Source organism: Scaptodrosophila lebanonensis, unplaced genomic scaffold (assembly GCF_003285725.1).
Source record: "Scaptodrosophila lebanonensis strain 11010-0011.00,11010-0021.00 unplaced genomic scaffold, SlebRS2 tig00000118-arrow-arrow-pilon, whole genome shotgun sequence".
In the NCBI taxonomy this organism is placed as follows: Eukaryota; Metazoa; Arthropoda; class Insecta; order Diptera; family Drosophilidae; genus Scaptodrosophila; species Scaptodrosophila lebanonensis.
Window position 1 is genome coordinate 2,350,187 of NW_022060578.1, and position 13,633 is coordinate 2,363,819.

The 13,633-nt window shown below is 34.9% G+C and overlaps 1 non-coding gene across 1 annotated transcript; it reads left to right on the forward strand.

Moving 5' to 3' along the window:
- The first annotated feature begins 628 nt into the window (after window positions 1-628).
- On the forward strand, window positions 629-768 carry LOC115628629. Its single transcript, XR_003995819.1, has one exon. It is a non-coding gene; the product is annotated as a U4 spliceosomal RNA (small nuclear RNA).
- Window positions 769-13,633: the final 12,865 nt, after the last annotated feature.

Below are 13,633 nucleotides of genomic sequence, written 5' to 3' on the forward strand. Positions count from 1 at the left end.
TTTTGTTTACTCGTTTCCCGTTTGTTACAGGGTAAGAAATATATTTAATTAAACTATTTATTATACTTGTATATATGTTAAATTATGTGTTAAAATTTGTTCGTAGGGCAATACGAACTCTAATGTAAATGTATAAATAACATGGACGTTTTTAGTTTTAATACAATACTTTTTAGGGACCTCAGTGCACATTATTATTTTCATTATTTAAATAAATTAAATGTTTAGTGAGTGAAATACTATTTAATGAATTTGTGCTTTTATTACCATCCAAGCGCTACTTATAAATTAATATACTAATCTAATACTTATATGTTCAAAATTAAGGATTCATTATTATTGGAAATGGTTTTAAAATGATTTCAAGTTCAGTTATAATATTTCCCAAATGTCTTTTCTTCAACTCGATCCAATTTCCTTAAAAAATATTAGTTTTATATGCAATACTTTTGGCTTGCATATACGAGTATGTACTTCGAAACCCAGGTAGGACGAATGGCCCTTCATCCCAATTGCATGCCAAACTTGTATCGTATGAGGATTAAGAATTTTTTTCTATTACCTTATAATTCACAACCAGTTTGCACAGCAGCCGCGTGAGGACGTCGTAGATTTAATTTGAAAAGTTATCTTTGCGCAGCGGCGTTATCGTAACCAATGAAGTTCTACTGAGGTGCGATTATTGCTAGTTGAAAACTTTAACCAATACCCCGCCATGGGGACGTGAAATACCGTCCACTACGGCAATTTTTGCAAGCCCGAGAGGGCTAATGAATAATCAATTTCACATAATAAGTACAGCGTATCATTTTGTAAACTAAGCATCCAGCTTCTCTATTCGTTCCTTAGGGTCAGCACAGCCAAGTATGTATATTCTTGATCAGCTTGACGAGAGAGAAATAGTTCTAGACATGTCTGTCTGGATGAACGCAACGATCTCAGAAACTATAAAAGCTGGAATAACCAAAGTTCGTATCCGGATTCTTCTAGGTCCGAGAAAGGACGAGTTTATTTTATATTTTGGAATTTTCCTCCACTTCCCTCGCTACAGAATTTCGTCAATACTGTCCACATATCAAAAGCTACACAACTTTGCACAGGCAATATACGTATTATCTACTTTAGTTTAAAAATTTATCCAATTCGGTCAGTTCTAAGAAAAGTTATTAGCGAAACAAATTCTCTCCACTACAGTTATATGCGCCCAAACTGCAGCAACAAGTTCGCTCTTCTTCTTCCTCTTGTTGCTGCTGCTATGGGCACATATAACTCAGTGATGGAAGTTTACCTGGGGACAGGGTATTACACTGTCGGGCTTGCTCGACTGTAGCGTTCTCTTGTTTCAGTTTTATTTTGTTGACTATCTCCTCGTTTTGCTCAATAAATTATGGCAGCACTCAAGGGCGTAGGCATGGGGCAGGGGCGGCTTTTCCATTTGATGTGAGCGTTTTTGTAAGTCTTCTATTCACAGGCTTTTGAGTCGGAGCAATATATGATGATCGGGGGATGAGACATGAATAGAGGGTAGAATATTGTTTGCCAAATCAAAGAGTAAATAATCGTTAAAAGGGGAGATTTGCAAAAGTCTTCTACTTTTTTTATCATCATGGAAATTTAAATGAGCAAATAATCTGAAGGTTGATTTGATGTTATTCTCAATGAAATATATGTCGTATTAGTGTGTAATTAGAAAATCGATATCATGAATTTATAATGAAAATAAGAAATATTCTGTACTTATTAAGTCGTGACTGTATACTTCCTACATTAAATTTACAAGAGTATATTAGGCTTGCGGGAATTGAAAAATGTAGCAGGCAGAAGGAGGCGCTGCAGACCGCACAAACTATATACATATATTCTTGATCAGCAGTCGATCTAGCCCTGCCCGTCCATATAAGCACCTATGTGTCAGATACTATAAGAGATAAAGACACAAAATTTTGGTCCAAGGTGACTTACACAATTTTCCTCTCCCCCGCAATAAGTGATTTTCCATAGCTCTGGTAATTTTTTGACTTTTTCAATTAATTTTGGCAATTGCCTCCATTTGTCCGCATGCTGAGTTTCATCATGAAAGGAAGTTATAGCCACAAATGTAATCTTTGCCCAAGCTCTGCCCGCAGCTGTTGTAGTTGTTGCTGCTTTAAAATATTCTTTACTGCGCACATAGACACGCACAAACACGATTCTGATGCAAAGGAATGCTGTTGAAACTGTACTTAAACCCTTATGTATGTACTTATGTATTGCACATATTTAAATTAATTTAGTTTTTTCTAATTAATTTCAAAATTATTTTTTGTAATCTTTTTATTTTCTGTTTCTTTCTTGTATTTGTTGGAGTATACACCGCACAATTATATAAAGTACAGAGCAGTATATACTTAAATAGCTGGGACTTGCTTTCGTTTTTTAAATGTTAACAGTTAACTTTAATCAAACGAATGCAGACTGGTCACGTATTATTATCGTTTTACATTACCTTCGGGCTTCCTTTGCAGTTGGACAAGAAAAAAAAAACAAGCAAAACGTTGACGATGTTGTTGACAATGTCGATGACGAGGCGAACACACGTTATTCATTTGATTTCGTTGCCAACTTGTAGGCGTTTTTGCATTCGACTCTGCCAAACATGCTGTTGTTTTTGTTGTTCCTGCTGCTGGCCTTTTGTTTGCTGCTGCTGCCACATCAAACGTTGGGTGTTGACAACGTCCGACGCCTGTCGGTAGTCAGTATATCTGATGTCCCGATAGTTGTGCCATTGATGGCGTTGCTGATAACGTGCCCGGCTGCACTGGCGCACTAATTTTTTATGGCACGATGTCTCGGCCACATCACGATTGCGTTTGTTGTTGCTGCTGTCGTTTCTGGCCAAATGTCAAATTGTTTTTAGAGCTGTAAGAGAAGTGGTTTTTTTTGTCTCTGCCAGCCACTTTTTTATTGCTATTGTGTGGCATGAAGTCGTTCATTGTTTTTCCTACAATTCCATTTTTTGCTTGTGTCCAGCATTTGGCCTCTAATCTGCGTTTGTTTTGTGCTGGCAGCTTTTAGGCGCGTGTGGTATTTCAATTCAGTTCACCCGATGGCTTTAGTGACACCTCAACACATACAAAGCCAATGCACATTAATCATTGCCTGCCCAAAACAGTGTGCTTGGCCTTTGAATGTTGTCCTTCAAAAATACAAAAGTTCTCATTTGTTTTTGATTTTTTTTTCAATTATAAACAAAAATTTAAGGTTAAATTGTTACTAATTTTAATATTATTTTATTATATTAACAGCCATAAGATAAGGAAAAGCAAAATAAATATATATCCGATTTCGTCCTTTTTTTTAACAAGAAAATGTGGCTCTGTGGTAAAAGATTATCCAACGAAGAAAATATTGAATCTTAGGTTGAGAAAGATAACTATGTATAGAAATAAAGTGAAATTTCATTGTGATATCGTTGTTAGGTCGGGTGTTTATGGCGTATATTCTAACAAATGAAACCAAATAAAATATAATAATAATAACTTGAAAAATACAATTTTAAAAAAATCAGCAATGAATTAAAATTAATGAAATAAAAATAAAATATTGTACACTATTACAATAAAACGATGAAATGGTTCGTATATAAATTGTTTAAATGCTGCTCTTAAGGGCTGTGGCCATTCAGTTTTTCCGCGCTGTTACAGCTATTAGTTAAAGAAGTTTAAACGCTCATTACAGAGTCCTTTTGGCGGCATACCGACCCGCAGGCATTAATTACATGAAACGGGCCCTGAAGTAGGCAAGGCGGCGCGCCCAATTTTACGATATTAAGCGTTTCCGACTTTCCACAATTCAACTTGAAAATAAATTATTAGAACTTGACAAGAAGTGTACATGGCTACACCAAGAGTTAAATACTCTGCTGTGTAGTTTGGAATTGGACTTTATAAGCACAAGTTATATGTTATATCTTTAACTGCGCTGATGTCTTATAAATACTTGTTTAATTAATTTTTTATGTTGTGTTTTTTAAAAGGAATCATAAAGATGATCAATAAGGATTCAAAAAAATGCAAAGCACATAACCAGACATAAATTGTTGGTCTGCGAACATCTTAGCAGCAGTTAGCAATAAAAAAAGGTATTTAGGTATAGCAGAAGAAAATATTTCTTAAAAAACATAAAGACAGCCAACAAATAAAATATAAATAATCGTATCTCAAATATTTCATTTAACAATTACTAGTACTTTAGTATACAATACAGACATATGTTGCCTTACAATAAACTAAATAAATAACTTATCAATGCCCATAAGTATGAGCTACAATGCATTCTCATTTAATTTGGACTGATAAATACTAATACTAAATAATAATATTTTTTATTATATTTTTCTATTAGAAAATTAACATGTATGAATTAATGAAATATGAATAGAACATTAAGATATTATAATAAAATAAGTCAAATGATTTGTTCAACAATCAAATGACAGTAAGACAATAACTTTTGGTGTTGCAAATTATTTAATATTTTTTGATCTGAAATTACACAATTTAGTATATTTTTTGAACTAGTTATACTCGTATATTTTGCAAAGATGAATAATGCCATAGAAGCAAAGGCTATTCTTAAGTTTGAACTCATTTAATTTCATGATGGCTAAGGAAAAAAGAAATATAGCTCTAAACCCAATACACAAAACTTGAGAATTGGTGAGCTAGTATACCCTTTTGCTAAACTAGTATACCCTTCTACTCTGTTGGTATAGTTAGCTCTTATTATCAGATATTAATCGCTTAAGTCAGGACTCTTTCTTGCTAAAGTGGCAATACCTTAGTTTTAATGGAACTCCATTCACCAAGAGTATAAACACTTCTTCAGTTGTTGGTGCATAAACATAAAACATGCTTAAAAGTGAACACTCGTACTATTCTACTTTTATTTTTATTTCTTTGTCTGTTCGTGGCAATAAACAAAAAAATTTACGCGCTACTGACATGCAACTTGTTGGAAACATGAGTCAAGGATCTCTGATTGGACTGAAGAGGAGGTATGGGAAAGAAAGAGAGAGAGAGAGAGAGAGAGAGAGCGAGAGAGGGTGTTGACCAAGTAATGCAATTTACACCGAACATAAAACTTGGAGTGTATTTCTATGGATGCATGACCTCCCACTTTATCCCTTTTGTGTTATTGTTTCACTTGGCCAACTTTGTAATTGAAATCCATGTGAAATCAAGCTGAGAGTATCACAAGAGAAACGCTTTTATCACACACAAGGACACACACACACATATGGCCATTTATTTTGATTAGAGCTTCGGAACAATTAAACAATCTGTAGCTGGAAACTGTGTGAATTGTTGAAAATTCTGGCAACTTTGGCAGGCGTTGAGCACTTGCTGGTTTACATTTGAATTGAAATTTTGATTGGGCTTTTGTGTGCTTATACTAGAGGTGTGCGTGAGTCGTGCATTAATGTAATCAGGCACTAAGCTTCTTTTAGAGTGCTTGGTGAGGAACTGTGGTAGTTGAACTGCTTCTATATCGGGCTATATCTCAACCAACTAACTAACCGCACGCAAATTTTAACTTATTTTTTAATCAATATTACTACTAATGGTCTCCTGTTTCAACAATAACCTTATGAGCAGGTCCAGACAACTAAAGAAAATTTTTCAATGATACTAAAAATATGATATCAGTATATATGTAGATTCATTTTTTGCGATGGTCTTAGGCCTTTTATTTTTGTTAATTTTATGTAGTTGATTTAGTTACTTTGCATACTTTCTCTTAGTTTTATTAACACAAAAACTATAGTTCGGATTTATTGTGAAATGTTTGAGTAAGCGTTATAAATGGTTTTGTATGGATTCTGATTTTTGTGTAAAATAATTACACTATTAAAATTTCTTGCTTGGCATTAATTGTAAGTTTCTGAAGTAAAAGTTTGGAGCTTAACCAGCTAGCCAGCCCCTTTTGAGTTCGTTTCTTGAGTGTCGACACTAGGTTTGAATCACGCCTCAAGTAATTATTATTTGAAGAGCAATTGAAATCTCAAAGTCAATTAAATGCTAATATCCGTCGAATAATTGATAATGATTTCCTCGTAATATAGTAAACATGGACGGTCAGATAGTTCTAAGTACTGAACTCTGTCAAATAACCTAAAATAAATAAAAAAAAGTTTGAAGTTCATTGAACTTTTCATGTGTATATTCGATTAAATAGAACAATGGTAAGATGCGACTCGGTAAGATGCCTTCTACGATCACCGACTCCGACTACTTCGACTCACCTTTTCAGTGAAAGTTTAAATAGATGTGAAGGTTTCCGCTCCTATAGTTTATATTAAAGAGACGAATTGAATTATACGATGCCACAACGATATTTTAAGTAGTTATACAAGTATAGTCCCTAAAGCCTATCTTTTATCAGCATTTTACTCCTGCTATTATTGCTTGTTGAAACATGACAGCAAATTGGCTTCTTATTCAAGCCTCTAGCCCAACTAGTCATGTTATAAAAACGGCAATAATATCACAAGTCAATGCTCAAGTCATTGTTCAATAAGCACTCTAATCAAATTTCATACATTTTAATCAAATTGTCTACATTCGTTGAGGCATGTTGTGGCATCTTCTTTTTAATTTAGATCTTGTATGATGTTTGTTGCTTTGATGTCTTAGGCGGAGCTAAACACACGTTTGTATAAATATACTTGGCTCGTATATACATAAGTGGCTAAGCCTGTGGAGATAGTCAGTCAGTCTGCAGCAAATTACAAAATTACTAATTAAGGCATGCAGCTAACAAAGGGACAACAATAACAGCAACAATCCTAAGTAGCCAGTCCAGAATTATGCCAAAATATTATTAATAATTTCCATATTACTTGCCACCCGTCCAGTCCAACAATACAATAAATCTTTTGTGCAGACACCGAGCTACATAACCGCACAATTCGAACCTCCTCTCCCTTCCTCTGCCCAACCACTCAATGGGCCTTGCTGCAGCCGCTTAAGTTCATGTCATTTGTCATATTTGAATTTTACACTTCCTTCCGGTGCGTTACTGGAATTGCAATTTGTCGCAAAGCGGCGACCGCTAACCAACTAACTTCGTCGCCCCAGCAATGCCACCTCACTCCTGGTATTCCGACCGCCCGCACCCCTTATAATTAAGCCAGTGGGCAGCAGTTAGCCGCACTCCGTACTCTGCACTTCGCAGTTATCCTACGCATGACAAATGTCTTCAATTGCAGTTCCTGTGCTTCATCGTATCTGCGGCCTGCATCTTGCTTTACAGATACATACATGCTAATACTCGTACGTGCATAACCCTGATGTCCCTGGCGAGTTAAGACGACTAGCACCCAAAGGTAATAACTAAAACTATTGTAAAACAAAAAAGAAAGAAATAGAATGTGAATATAAAAAAGTAAGACGATTCTGCTTCGAATGATAAACGACTAAACTTTTCTTACAATCAAATAAAGTACGGACAAAATTTGGCAAAAATAGTTCACAATTTAGATCTGATGAGAAAATTTTAATTTAAGTTGTAAATAATAACAGTAAAATTAAAAAAAAAGAAGAGAAAATTGGGTAAAAGGGCATACTAGTTTAGAGAGAAAGTTTGTAACACACAGAAGGAGGCGTGGCAGACCCCACAACGCTTGTTTTCCTGATGAATATGAAAACTCTAGTGGATATAGACATGTCCGTCTATATGAAACTACAATAAACTAAACCTGAAACTTAGTTTTCACAAGTACATCCAGAAGCGTACATTATATACTATATATTTTTAATCAGCATGACGAGAGAAATCGATCTGGACATGTCTTGCCGACTGGATAATCGCCTGGATTTCGGAAAGAGCTGAGAATACATTTACCAAACTCGGCATATAGACTTTTCTAGTCCCTAGGCAACACAGGTTTATTTTAGTTTTGTTGGTTCTCCTCCCCCGTTCCGTCTCCTGCTATAGCGTTTCGCCATCACAGTTAACAAATCCAAAGCTGCATAAACTCAACTTTGCAAATTTCGATTAAATTTACGCTCGGCAAACTGCTTCTCCTTTTGCTTCTCTGATTATCAAATATAGGAACGGATATAAAACACATTCCTACTATATAGGCTTCATCTATATGATGCTCGACTAAATTATCGCATTTGAAGCTGTTTGAAAGCAAACAAAATGTATTCAACTACTTTTTTATAATAAATAGTAAACATGATTTATTTTGGATTCTATAAATAAAGTGTAAATATATAAATGGGAGCACAAAAAGATGAATATTCTGGTTCAATGTTTGAATTTGTAAAGGAAACGTTGTCGAAAATTGCAATTGTTAAACTATTTATAATTATAGTAGCTGTTCCAAAGTCTCAGGAATAGCTGAAGCTGTGCAGCTTTTTTCTCTGGAGTTTGACTTTGACTATCGATGCCTATAGGTAGCTTAAAGTAAATATGAGCTTGTTTCCCATTTATAAATATTTGGGCATGCAAACTACTAATGGGCCCCATTGGTCCGCCGAACAACAGGGGAGCTTGTGTTAGTGCCTGTTTGTCTATGTGTGTGTGTGTGCTTACGCAATGCATCTATACGTGCCTTACCATCCTCCAAGTTTATGTAAATGTTGACGACATACTCAACGCTCGCTGGGCTACTTTAGATAAATTCCTGTGATTATATTTTGCTCAATTGCACGTGCCCAACTGCGACCTCTGATTGCATGTGCATGCATGTGCATGCAAGTGCATGTTTGTGAAACTGTGTGTGTGTGTATGCGTAATTTTGGCAAATTGATTTCAGATTTACTATTAAGATGATTTTCATGCATTTTGCATTTTGTTGCCCAAATTATTTCCATATAAATTATAGATTTTGTAATGAATATGAAATTAATTAATGCCGTAGCCATGGCCAGCCCATTAGTTGAACGTTCAAGCTCAGTGACGCACAAACTATACCAATATTCAATATGCCATAAAAGATGGCAGCCAGTGGAAATGTATAGAAATGTTTAGAGAGCGCACAACTTATTGAGCAATATTTATTTATAATTTTCAAAAACAAATTTTTAAATGGTAATCGTTTTTAATCAGTCGAAATCTGGACTACCACCTGATGGGGGGTCCCCATTTTCGATGCATATGGCTATAACTTAAAGGTTTAAAATTGACCTATTAATATGAATCTTGGCATTCGGCCACATAACACTAACTTAAAAGTTCCAAGAATTACGGGAGTAGTGGAAAACCCTGCGGTATTTTGATTTATATGTTTGTATTAATGCGGGATTCTCAAACAAATTGTGCTGTTCTGGTATTTCTGCTAATGCGCTTAAATCATGTAACACCAAATTCAATTAATGACTGAGTTTTTTAATGAACTTCAAACTGATTCGTCGTTATTGATTGAATTCCATTTTTACTGAATTTAACCTGTAGTCAGTTGAATTTCTTTCTTCATGCCAAAAAAAAGAAAAAAGATAAATAGCCAGGTGTTGAGTAGAAAAAACAATAGCTTGCCATCTCGTTTAAGCGACTTCAACTAACAATGCCGCGTGCTGTGCCCCATAAATATTGCCAAGTCCAACCAATAACCAATAACTGAAAAAAAGAAAACAAAGAAAATAGTAAGCACCAGCAAGTTTTATGCACAGACAAAGGCATACAATTTATCACATTCTGATGTTCTGCGATCAATAACCAATGGAGAGTATTGGTTCTGACACGGCCGGTACAGCGGGTGGTCAAATGATGAATAGGGTTCTACTTATATATTGCACAAAAATGAAGGTGCTAAGTGAGGAAGAGTATCAAAATAGAACAACTTTGTTTAGATACCAATACATCTGCCTAAAGTAGGTACAAGAAAATTGAAATGATTTTTGATTACTAGATATGAATTGATTTCTGAAATATATTTAGATAATATAACTATTATACATTAGTACTATAGTGTCGCGGGAGGTCCCACCTCTTAACCACCCTTTCCCTACTTCCACAAAAAAATTATTTTATTAAATAATGTGAAAACAACTGAAAATGCTAAACTTGGTGCACCCCGACTAGGCATTGTTCTGTACTATGTACAAGTATGTGTAGAATATTTTTACGAATTTGAATAAGCAATTAAGAAATTTTAAAAGGCTTTAATCAGAACTGTAAAATGGTAAAAAGTTACAAGCGTGTAGTTTCGGACTTGAGACACCAATTTTGGTTTTTTTAGGTCTTATACTTTTTGAGATCCTTACATTCATACAGACCTCCTTCTATGTGTTACTAAACAAGTATACCTGTTTACCCTATGGATACAGGGTAAAAATTGGCAAACGATGAGTAGATTTTATGACCACAAATCGGTTCCAATCTGCTATATAAATATCATTCTAGTATAAATAATATACGAAAAATTGGTCTATTGCCTGAAAGAATTGTATGCTCCTGAAAGCTTTGAATTGTCACTAATCTGGATTTGTTTAGAAGGCATAAAATATAGGCATAGAACCAATTGAAGTTTTAATTAAATTATGTATTTCATTAATTATCTCATTAATACGGATCTGCGAAACTGAAATTTGTATCTAATTTAAGCCTCAAGCTGCATCGAATACTATATGCGATTCCGTATTTTTTATGAAAAGTAGCAATATTTCCAACATAAAATGTAAATGATAATTATAATTTACTTTATTAGTTGCAAATGACCTTAGTCATTCAACATTATAAAACTTTTTTCATTTAATATGCATGTCCATTTTTAAGAAAATATAAAAGATAGTTGTAGAGGAAATAAGCCATTTCGTAACTGGAAGACTTCTTCTATAAGATTTTCTTCTAGCTGTATCTGAATTATTCCATCATTATGGTATAAAATATTAGGGATGGATCTTAGATTCAGAAATTAGACATTAGCTAGCAGCTACATCTAGAAAATAGTAGTTATCAGTAACAAAAGGACTATAAAGCTAAATTAAATTGCTAGGAAGCAGCTGAAAAATAATAAAATATGTATTGTATATATTGAAAAAAAGAAAAAACAACAGGACGCTAATATAAATTTGTTGTTTTTTCATTTGTTTATATGGTATTCAAATTAGATCGCTCCTTGCATCAAATGTTAATTTTTCATCCACATTATTATCCTCTCTATAACAAGCAAAGGATAGCAGTGGAGTTCTCTATTGGCCTCAGTGCTATCTTTAGAATTTAGAATCCAAGCTGTACTTAAGGCATAATTACAATGTTTGTTAAAATTTGAAATACAATTTGCTAACAACGTAAGAGGAATTGAATCCAGATGGACGGAATCAAAATCGGCACTGTTTATCGCTTCCTGATATACTGATTGAAGTGTTCATATGAAGTAGAACAAACAACTATCTAAAGCATATACATATATTTCAAGCGCAAGCACTCACAAACACTAGGCATGTGTACGAGTATGTGTGAGCCGGTCAGTCCATCAAGCCACCAGCCGAAATGCACACTACAATAATATCAAAGCGAAAGTGCGTAAACAATGCAAACAACAACAGCATCGACCCAAGTTGAGTTGCAGTTGATACAATATAGGAGCAACAACAGTATCTAGATATAACCACATGCTTACACACATACACAGCACACACGCGTTCGCACACACACACACACTCGCAAACACACACATACTAAGTAGTTAGTGCAAGCTACATTGATGACGAATAACATGCTTCAATACCTTCCAAATTTAATCCTGCCAATGGACATTCGCAAACACACACACAAACTCCCTCACGGCTACGCACATAAGTAAACACTCCCGCCAGCTCTGCGGATGGCCTCTGTCCACCAAAGGTTAACTACTCAGGTACTGGCGGGTTGGCTGGACAAAGTGTAGATCCTAAGAACTGTTATGCTATCAATAAGTAGATGACCAGTGTATTGAATATATATAAAGGTGATATCAAATTAATAAAGGAGTGGCAGAATACCAAACGAAACGTGTTGGTAGCTTTGGAAATGTGGAAATTCTTCGAAATGAGAAGGGGAACAAAAAAAAAAAACCAATAGCCAGATCAGGCGGACCTGTCTGTTACATAAGCAATTTCCACAAACCTAATATATCTAAGAGAGTAAAACCGTAATGCGAAAAGGGATAATGTTTTAAAAAAAACTTTTCAAATATAATATACGCAAATTATCAACTTTCTTCTATAAAGATGTTTGCAAAAGTGGATTAAAAATTTGAACAAAAATAGCCCAAAATTGTAATTATATTTACCTTTTCTACATATTGAAATTTAATTTTACGAAATAAATCCCTCGATCGTCACTTAAAGTATTTCTTTAATTGCTGTAAACAAGATTGTTTGGATTTTAAGATTTAGTTTTCGAAACTTAAGAAATTGATGAAACGTAATAGCAGAATTTTTGAAAATGCAAGCATTATCATTATAAAAAGACAGTTTCTAATGATTTCTATACGATACTGTACGATATAATTGTTTGGCTTTCCAGGTGCCCATTTAGGAAAGACGTTGATCTTCAAATCGGAAACCCGAAATCGCAGAACCTTCTCCCCTAAGTTCATTTCACCTTAATTTATCAAGAAATGAGGAAAACCGCAATGAGCTTAAAGATAAAAATATTTATTATAAAACATATAGCCCACACTGAACATAAATAAGTGTTTGGTATTGACAAATATGAATAGTTTTAAAATAGAGTATTGGTGAAATACAAAATTTAATACAAGTCCATCGAACTACAGGGCGTGCCTGCGTGTGTGTGTGTGTGTGTGTATGTGTGTGTGTGTGTGTGTGTGTGCATATATGTGTGCCGAAAACCAAAGTACACCAAACCAAATGCTCGCCTAACGTTGACCTCATCAAAAGGATTGCCAACGTCTTTTTGGTCTTTTTGTTTGCCCAGCCTTAGCTGGCCTTTGACTTTGCCAATGGCTTACTAGTTGAGGATAAGGGGCAGGTAGTTGGTTGGTGGGTGGCTGGTTAGTTGGTTGGTCATTACAGCCGAGAAATTGTGCAAATGAACTTTAGGCTTTTGCCCGAGTTTGTTTGCATTTTGGTTTTGCTTTGGCCATGCGCTTCAACTGTTTTGTGTGTACGTTTGGTTAGGATGTGTGTTCTGGGCCTAAAAACATGCTTTATTTTAGTTTTCGACAATACATTTTTAAGGCTTTACGCATGCGGGAGGCGAGGGGAGAAGCTAGACAGGAGAGGTAGCAACAGGAGTTGTGTCAGAGCATCTAATGAAAATCGACATACATGCGAGTGCAACCAATTTTTCACACATCCCCCTGCAGTTCGCCTGCTCGTTACAATAAAATCTTATTGAGTGTCCTGTGCGTCCTGTCATGTAGCAAATTGTTGCCGACTTGCCGACTTTACTGTTGACTTGTCTTTGTGTTTATTGAAAACTGTCTTGTATATATATGCATATGTGTGTTTTGTTTTTGTTTCTTTTTTCTTCCTATTGTCTATTTTGGTAACCCATCCGCTTGCTCATAGATTTTTATCGTATTGGCTTACGAAATTGGTTAAAGTCTGTTGACGCAATTGTATAAATTGACTTCTGAATTGCCAGATGATAGTGTTTCCGTACATGAACTGAACAATACCAGCAAAAACAAGCA